The sequence below is a fragment of the Amphiura filiformis genome, chromosome 2 (assembly GCF_039555335.1).
Source record: "Amphiura filiformis chromosome 2, Afil_fr2py, whole genome shotgun sequence".
Taxonomy (NCBI): Eukaryota; Metazoa; Echinodermata; class Ophiuroidea; order Amphilepidida; family Amphiuridae; genus Amphiura; species Amphiura filiformis.
In genome coordinates this window covers 80,930,489-80,937,954 of record NC_092629.1, presented here as the reverse complement: position 1 = coordinate 80,937,954, position 7,466 = coordinate 80,930,489, and positions in this window count along the sequence as shown.

Genomic DNA, 7,466 nt, shown 5'->3' with positions numbered 1-7,466 from the left:
AGGTCAAGTTTTCAAAATGCTTCAATTGAGCTGAACTTTAAATGCAATGATCCTTATGACATTCTTAACATGTTTTAAATATTTTAAAATTCATTTAAGGTCATTAGGGTAAAGTTTTCAAAATGCCAGCTTTTCACGATCAATAGGCCTATAGGCCTATATTAAAATGGCAATTAATGAAAGTCTTATTAAAATTAATCTTATCCAGCACAGTATTGCTGCTTGATCAGATCGTCACAATCATCCGTCTAACTGACCTCGTGCCCTTGTAAAGGGCACAGTTGCTCTAGTTCTTCTTTCTTTCTTTCTTTCTTCTCACAATTTGCTACTACTTCCACATCCTTGATCGGATTTCGACTAAACTCAGTCACAAGCAGTATTGGGTAGCTGGCTACAAAAGTTATGGGTTGTTTAATGTCGGAGGTCATCCAAGGGGTCACAGGGGTCAAAAAGGTCATGTTAACCGAAAATACTCCAATTGAGCTGAAATTTATATGCAATGATCCTTATGACATTCTAAACATGCTTAAAATATTTTAATATTCATTTAATGTCATTAAGGGTCATAAAGGTGTCAAAGGTCAAGTTTTTGAAAATGCTCCAATTGAGCTGGAATTTAAATGCTATGATCCTTATGACATTCTAAACAATTTAAACATATTTTTAATTCATTTAAGGTCATTAAGGGGACAAAGGGGTCAAAGGTCAAGATTTTCAAAATGCTCCAATTGAGCTGAAATTTAAATGCAATGATCCTTATGACATTCTAAACATGTTTAAAATATTTTAAGATTCATTTAAGGTCATTAGGGGGCAATAAAGGGGTCAAAGGTCAAGTTTTCAAAATGCTTCAATTGAGCTGAAATTTAAATGCAATGATCCTTATCTTATCCAGCACAGTATTGCTGCTTCATCAGATCATCACAATCATCCGCCTAACTTACCTCGTGCCCTTGCAAAGGGCACAGTTGCTCTAGTTATTTGTTTGTTTGTTTGTTTGTTTAAACGGAGGCTCCATGTGGAGACAACCTTGGGTCATGATGGGACCAGGCTAAAAAAAAAGTCAAGCCAACCAGGCTAAAAAGCCTAATACTAAAATCATGGTGGAAAGAGGGGGGGGTTCCCGGGGGCGCCGGGTAGGGCCTACTGTGCGCAGCTGTATTTATAAACTGGTGTAGCAGCCCCCAGATTTGTGGGGCCCAAAAAATTGCCCTGTGCATCTTCCATTAGCCGAAAAACACCATGTTTTGGGCCCCAAAATAGGGCTACAAAATTGCAAAATTTTGCGCGCTTCGCGCGCACTGGCCTCATGAGTGTTAGGCCTAGGATACGTAGCAAAATTCAGCTTTAATTTTGGCTAAAATAGTCTAAAATTGAAAAATAGTCTAAAATTGAAATTCGCGCACAAAAAAGTCCACTAAAATGCTTGTCTCAATGACCGCCGTCGATTTAGGGAGTGTTCATAAATACTTTGGTAGGGGGTTGGAAAATATGGGGTGGGGGGATCAAACAAATTTTGGGTCCTAAAAAGGGGATCAAAAAAAGTCAGTCCTTAATAGGGGGGGGCAAAAAAATTTGAGGGTAAAGTTCCGGGGTAAAATGTACGGGCATGTACATTCCAAAATTTTAGCGCTCCGCGCGCATGAATGTTAAGTATTCAATTTTGTAATCTCAAGCAATAAATCAACCAAATGTGCGCACTTAACAATTTGGGTGTAACACTATGACTCCGACTCCAATGAGTAATATAATAACTCCAAACGGTAATTTTTAGCTAATGAGTTAATGACCATAGGGGTAGATCCCGGGGGGATGGGGGATAAATCCCCCCCAATATATTGTTAGGGGATGGTCCATACAATCATCCAATGTTGACGCCTGTGTATGGGTTTCCAACCAAAAATTAACCCCATATTTGGTGATTTTAAAATAAAAAGTGCCAATTTTTTTTTGCGATTCGCGCAAATTAATTCCAGTTTTGTACTATATTTCACCAGTTTAGCTTCAATATGGCAAAAAAAATTTGCGCGCGAAGCGTGGATTTGTACCATAAACTTATCAGTAAAAGGTGCTGGATTCACTGGACTTCAAGTAATTTTCTCCAACCCCTATGCCAAAAAGAAATCTAGGCCCTATGCCACTGTTAATGATGTATATTTTTGGCTTCTTTTTTTAGGACATGAAGGGGATCAAAAATTGTAGACCATAAAAAGGGGGGAATAAAAAAATCCACCCTTTTTAGGGGGATCAAAAAAAATTTTGACGTCCGAGGTTGAACTTTTCCACCCCCCCACCCCCACCCCCCACCCCCCCACCCCTCACCAAAGTATTTATGAACACTCCTTTATATCTTATATCTGAATCAACTTGGCCGCGCCGTGCATTCCTCACGGTAGGTTTGGGGGCCTTCAAATTTTGGCCTGGTCGACCCAGGGCCCCTAAATCCGGCCCTCTTCTGCCCTTTCCTGTCAACATTGCTCCGCTCAGCCATCATGCTTTGACCGAATTTGACTAAACTTTTATTGACCATGGCAGTGCACATGATGTCCCCGAGGGGGGTGCGGGTCACAAGGTCGAAGACCCGGGGTCGAAGATGTGTCTTTTGCGGAAAATGATAGGATGTTGGCACTTGTATATATATGCATCGGCCATACCATTGAAGTACCTCACAGAATTAGGGTCGAAGTTCATTAAGGGGGTATTTCCGGTAAATAACCAAATAGGCCTAGGCCTACCTTCAAAATCATGCTTCTTCTGCTACATAATCATGATAATGACATAGCACAATATTAGCTAATATTCATTATGACTGTACCCATAGCCTGTTCACATAATTGGGGTCAAAGTTCATTGAGGGGGTAAAATCTTGCAATTGCATTATTTGGACATGTGCTCTATTTTGTGAAAATGTATTTCTGAAATCAGATACATCACCGTTTTGGTTTAACATGTTTAAAGGAATACTGGCTTAAGGTCTTGACCGTAGGCTTGACTATACCACATTAACTGTGTTTCTGTACCTACTCACACTCCATGCACACACACCCTACTCCCCATTCCAGAAAAATACAGCCCTAATTTTTGGGGATTAATTTTTTTTAAAAATATTATCAGTTAAGTTCTGCCAAATAAAACATAGCTCAATCCTAACCATTTATTGTAGTCCTAACTGAGTTAACTGTGATGGAGATAAAAGAAAAAGTTCACTATTTTGCTAATTTCTTGAGGAGAGCCAAAAATATGCATTTTCGGCATGTTTTCTGACAATCGAGTCACACAATCACAGACTTGGAATAAGTCTAAGCATTCAAAATTTTGAGTATATGCCGAAATTGTGGTCTTACTTTCAAATTAAATGGTTGGTTAAGAATGAAACATGTCTTTAACAAAAATTAGAATGCATAAACTACAATTAGTCTTATAGTACAAGCCTTTGGGCTTGATTGTCACAGCATACGAAAAATTTTGGGCCCTTATTTCCAAAAGTTTGCCAAATATTAAAATTTGACTTTTATTGCTAGTTAGGATTAACTAAGGATTAGGATTTAGCTATGTTTCATTTGGCAAAACATGATAATATTTTTTAATCCCATGCAGGAGTCTTATTACACAAGAAGCACTGACCCAAGCTTACAAACCGTAAAGGTCATCTGAGGTCAAAGATCAGGTCACATTTAAAGATGCGCCGATTGAGCTGCAATTCGGCGCAAACTCAGTGACAACAAACTTCGTGATCAGTGACAACAAACCTCATGACCAGGGGAACATTTTGCATGGTCTGGTTAAAGGTCATGCAGAGGTCAAATCTTAGAAATGCATTTTATGGACATCTGTAAGGGGTATAGGCCTAGGCCTATGGGGCTCAAACTCGGTGACAACAAACCTCATGACCAGGGGAACATTTTTAGAACATTTTGCAGGGGTCAGCTTCCACAACACCAACACGCCCCAGCCCAGCTAGGTTTGTGGTCCGATGACCACCATTTGCCACTATTTTTTTTTTTTTTTTTGGCGTCGATGGGACACCGTACAATATACATCATGGCATCTTCCTTGGCTTTCGTGTTTGCCGGTTTTTGTTTGTTTTTGTTTATTTCTCCAGTGGCCCACGCCCAGCCTCTACAACTACATTGTACAAACTGTGAAGGAAATGTTATACTTTAATTGCCTCAGGGTTGTCAGCATTTCGTCACCACCCCTATTAACAGCTTTTAACATTTTTGACCCTCCTTGCATCGGTGCGTCATGTAATCAAACCATGTTTGAATACCTTTGATTTTTAACTATTTTTGCCCTGACACAATATTGTAAAATATCTGGCAGTTAAAAATTAAAAATTATTCAGATATTTAGAAAATGGTCAATGGTGTTAATTATTATAAAGAAACAAACGAAACACTTTAGGATCTATAATCAAGTAGGCCTATGCATATTGCTCATCTCATCTCAGTGTCTATACGATTAGGCCCCTATTACAAAGTTCTATGAATATAATTTAATAAAAGTTGGTTTTTCAGAAACCCTTTTACCAAAATTTACCAAAATGATGTACGAACAAAAGTATCTCGCCCGGTGGTATCTTCAAGTCGCAGATGCAGATTTGGAGTGGATTTTCAGCCATTTATTTTAATCTCCAGTTCATTTTCAGCCATTTTGGTTTATTGATGGCTCTCAATTCCATGCCAATTTGTGGAGCTTTGTGGGAGTCTTTTATTTTTCGGGTAGTCGGGTAGTTTTTCGGAGTCCTAAACCAAAGTTGAGACCCCCGAGAAGATGCCTCAATTTAAATGGTTTCTGACTTATTCAACATATTTATAGGCCTACACTATAGGCCTAGTTTATTAAACTAGGAGTATTTTCTATCACATCCTCTTTTATGGTATATAAATATAATAGGGTGGTGCAATAATTATGTGCATACCCCGGGGTGGTGAATTATAGGGGGGCAAAGATTTTTAGCAGGCCAAAAAAAAGGGGGGGCAAGCATTTTTGGCAGGTCGAAAGGGGGAGGGTCAAGCGATTTTTGGCAGGTCGAAGGGGGGGGCAAGCGATTTTTGGCACAGATATTTTGGGCACCGTTTCTATATTACGCCCTAAAAGTGTAGAAAAACGTTAGGAACACGTTCAAATATGCAAAATTTCTTGCTCCTGCGCTCGCAAATATAATGATAGTTTCTAACGATAAAACAATTTAAGCTAGGTTTAAATCCAGGTTCTCAAAAATCTTGCATGTGTAAGGGGGGGGTCCAAAGATTTTTTGGGACATCGAAAGGGGGGGCAAAGGTTTTTGGCACGTCGAAATGGGGGGCAAAGATTGTTTGGCACGGCCAAAGGGAGGGGGGGGGCAAGTGATTTTTGGCAGACCATTTTGAGAATTCACCACCCCGAGGTGCACATAATTATTGCACCACCCCTAAGGCGCCCCATAAATGTGTGCCAAAAATCGCTTGCCCTCCACCCTCTTTATTGGTCAAAAATTGTTCCTCCTCCTCTTTCGGCTCACCAAAATTTCTTGCCCCCCCCGCCCAATTTTACCCTCCCCCGGGCTCATAATTATTGCACAGCCCCTAGTAAGCAAAATAGGCCTACCGTAAGCCTTAATACAAATTTGCCAAGCGAATGAATCTCCAAGAATAACACACATTTATGTCAAGATGAGCTTCCCGATGGTGTAAACATCTCAACCTTTTTATTTTATTTTATATATTTTTTGGGTTGAAGTGATTTAATAATGCCCCCATAATGCCCCTTTAAGCACACATGTACATGTACGTCTTCGCAACGATTGGCACCCTTAATACCATAGGCCTACAGCCCTTTATGATCAAATCTCAAGAAATTACTTTATAGTATACGCCTACCTGCGCTGCAAGGGATTCGTGGTAGCCTGCTATATATGGCTGCTTTGTGGCAAACGGTCTATGGCAAGCCAAGTGTCCGGTAATTCGATAAAGTTAGTTTTTCAAACACAAACTTTACTTCCTATCACAACTGAGAAGTAATAATGACACGGGGCTTAGGCTATGTTTGAAAAACTCATCTCGTGTAAACTAAATAAAGTTTATCAAGTGATAAACTTCTTCAAGAAACTATTTACCAAGTTGAAAAACTGGCAGTTTGAGATCGGTGCACTGACCATGCAGTTAAGGCTTTTGATAAAATAAGTTTTTCACTTAGAAAAACTTAGAAAAACTATATCACAGAAAATCTAAATATTTATCACTGACAAACCAAGTTAATCTGAGATTTTCATTTTGAAACTCCTAAAGTTAATATCAGGGGCGTAGCCAACCCTCTCAGGGTGCAGTGGGCAAGGCTCCAAAAATTTTCCCTGAAGTTGACTAAGCAATAGATCGTGGGGTCCAGGGGCCAGCAGTAGGGCCCGGATGGGGTCCAGAGGGCGAAGACCCCGGAAGCTCATGGGTTTTGGTCATTTTTATACCATGAGGAGAAGCCTCCTTGCATACATAAAAAAACCCGTTTTATAGGAAAATTGTATCATGTAAAAAAAATGTAAGGTTTTTTCCCCCTTTCTCTCATTCCTTCCCCTTCAAGTTCCATTAAATTACTTCCCCCTAAATTACTTCCCCTTCTTTTCCTTAAGTTTCCCTTCCTTCTCTTCTCCGTCTTTTTCTTATTCTTATAATACGTTCTTCCCCTTTCTCTAATTCCTTCCACCTTCCATTACACTCACTTAAATTACTTCCCCCTCAAACCACTTTCAGTTTCCTTCCTTAAAATTCATTTCCTTCTTCATACTCTTCAATTTCTTTCTCTTTCTCACACTCCTTCCCCTTGTGCATGATTGCTTCCCCACAAATAAACATGCAAATTGTTTTCTTAACCCCTTTTTCCCTCTTTCATTTCCCTCTCCCTATCCCTCCCCCCATTCCTCTTAGGCTTCCCTTTTGTTTTTTCATTTCCCTCTTTTATATTTATTCTCGTTTCCTGTTGTTGCTTGACCCTTTCTTATCCCCATTCCCTCTTCCTTTGCTTGAACAACTAGGTTGATCGAACTCGAACTGAAAACGCGCCTCAAAGTTCCTTATCATCATAGAGGCATGGTTAACATGTTTTAGGCCGAAAAAAAAAAAATGTTGATTCTCTCTCCCGTCCCCTCCCGCCTCGATTGGTCATATAAAATGTTATAGATTTTGACTTTCAGTTTAGAATGCTTTTTTATAGAAAACTTTATACAAATAAATACGTTTATAAAAGAACTAGGGTCACTATCAAGTCTATTCTGTAAATCTAAGGGGTTTATCTTCGTTGAAAAATACAGAAAACTACTAACAGTACTAAACTTCCTTCACCCAATGGAATTTGGGGAGCTGTACAGATAATTGGTGGATGTTACAATCTAAATGCGGATAGGTGTGCGCCGTTCGGCAGCAACCTAGTTGATGCGATCTGATTGTGATGATTCACAGCGCTTTGAGTCCTCTAAGATCTGGAGAAAGGCGCTG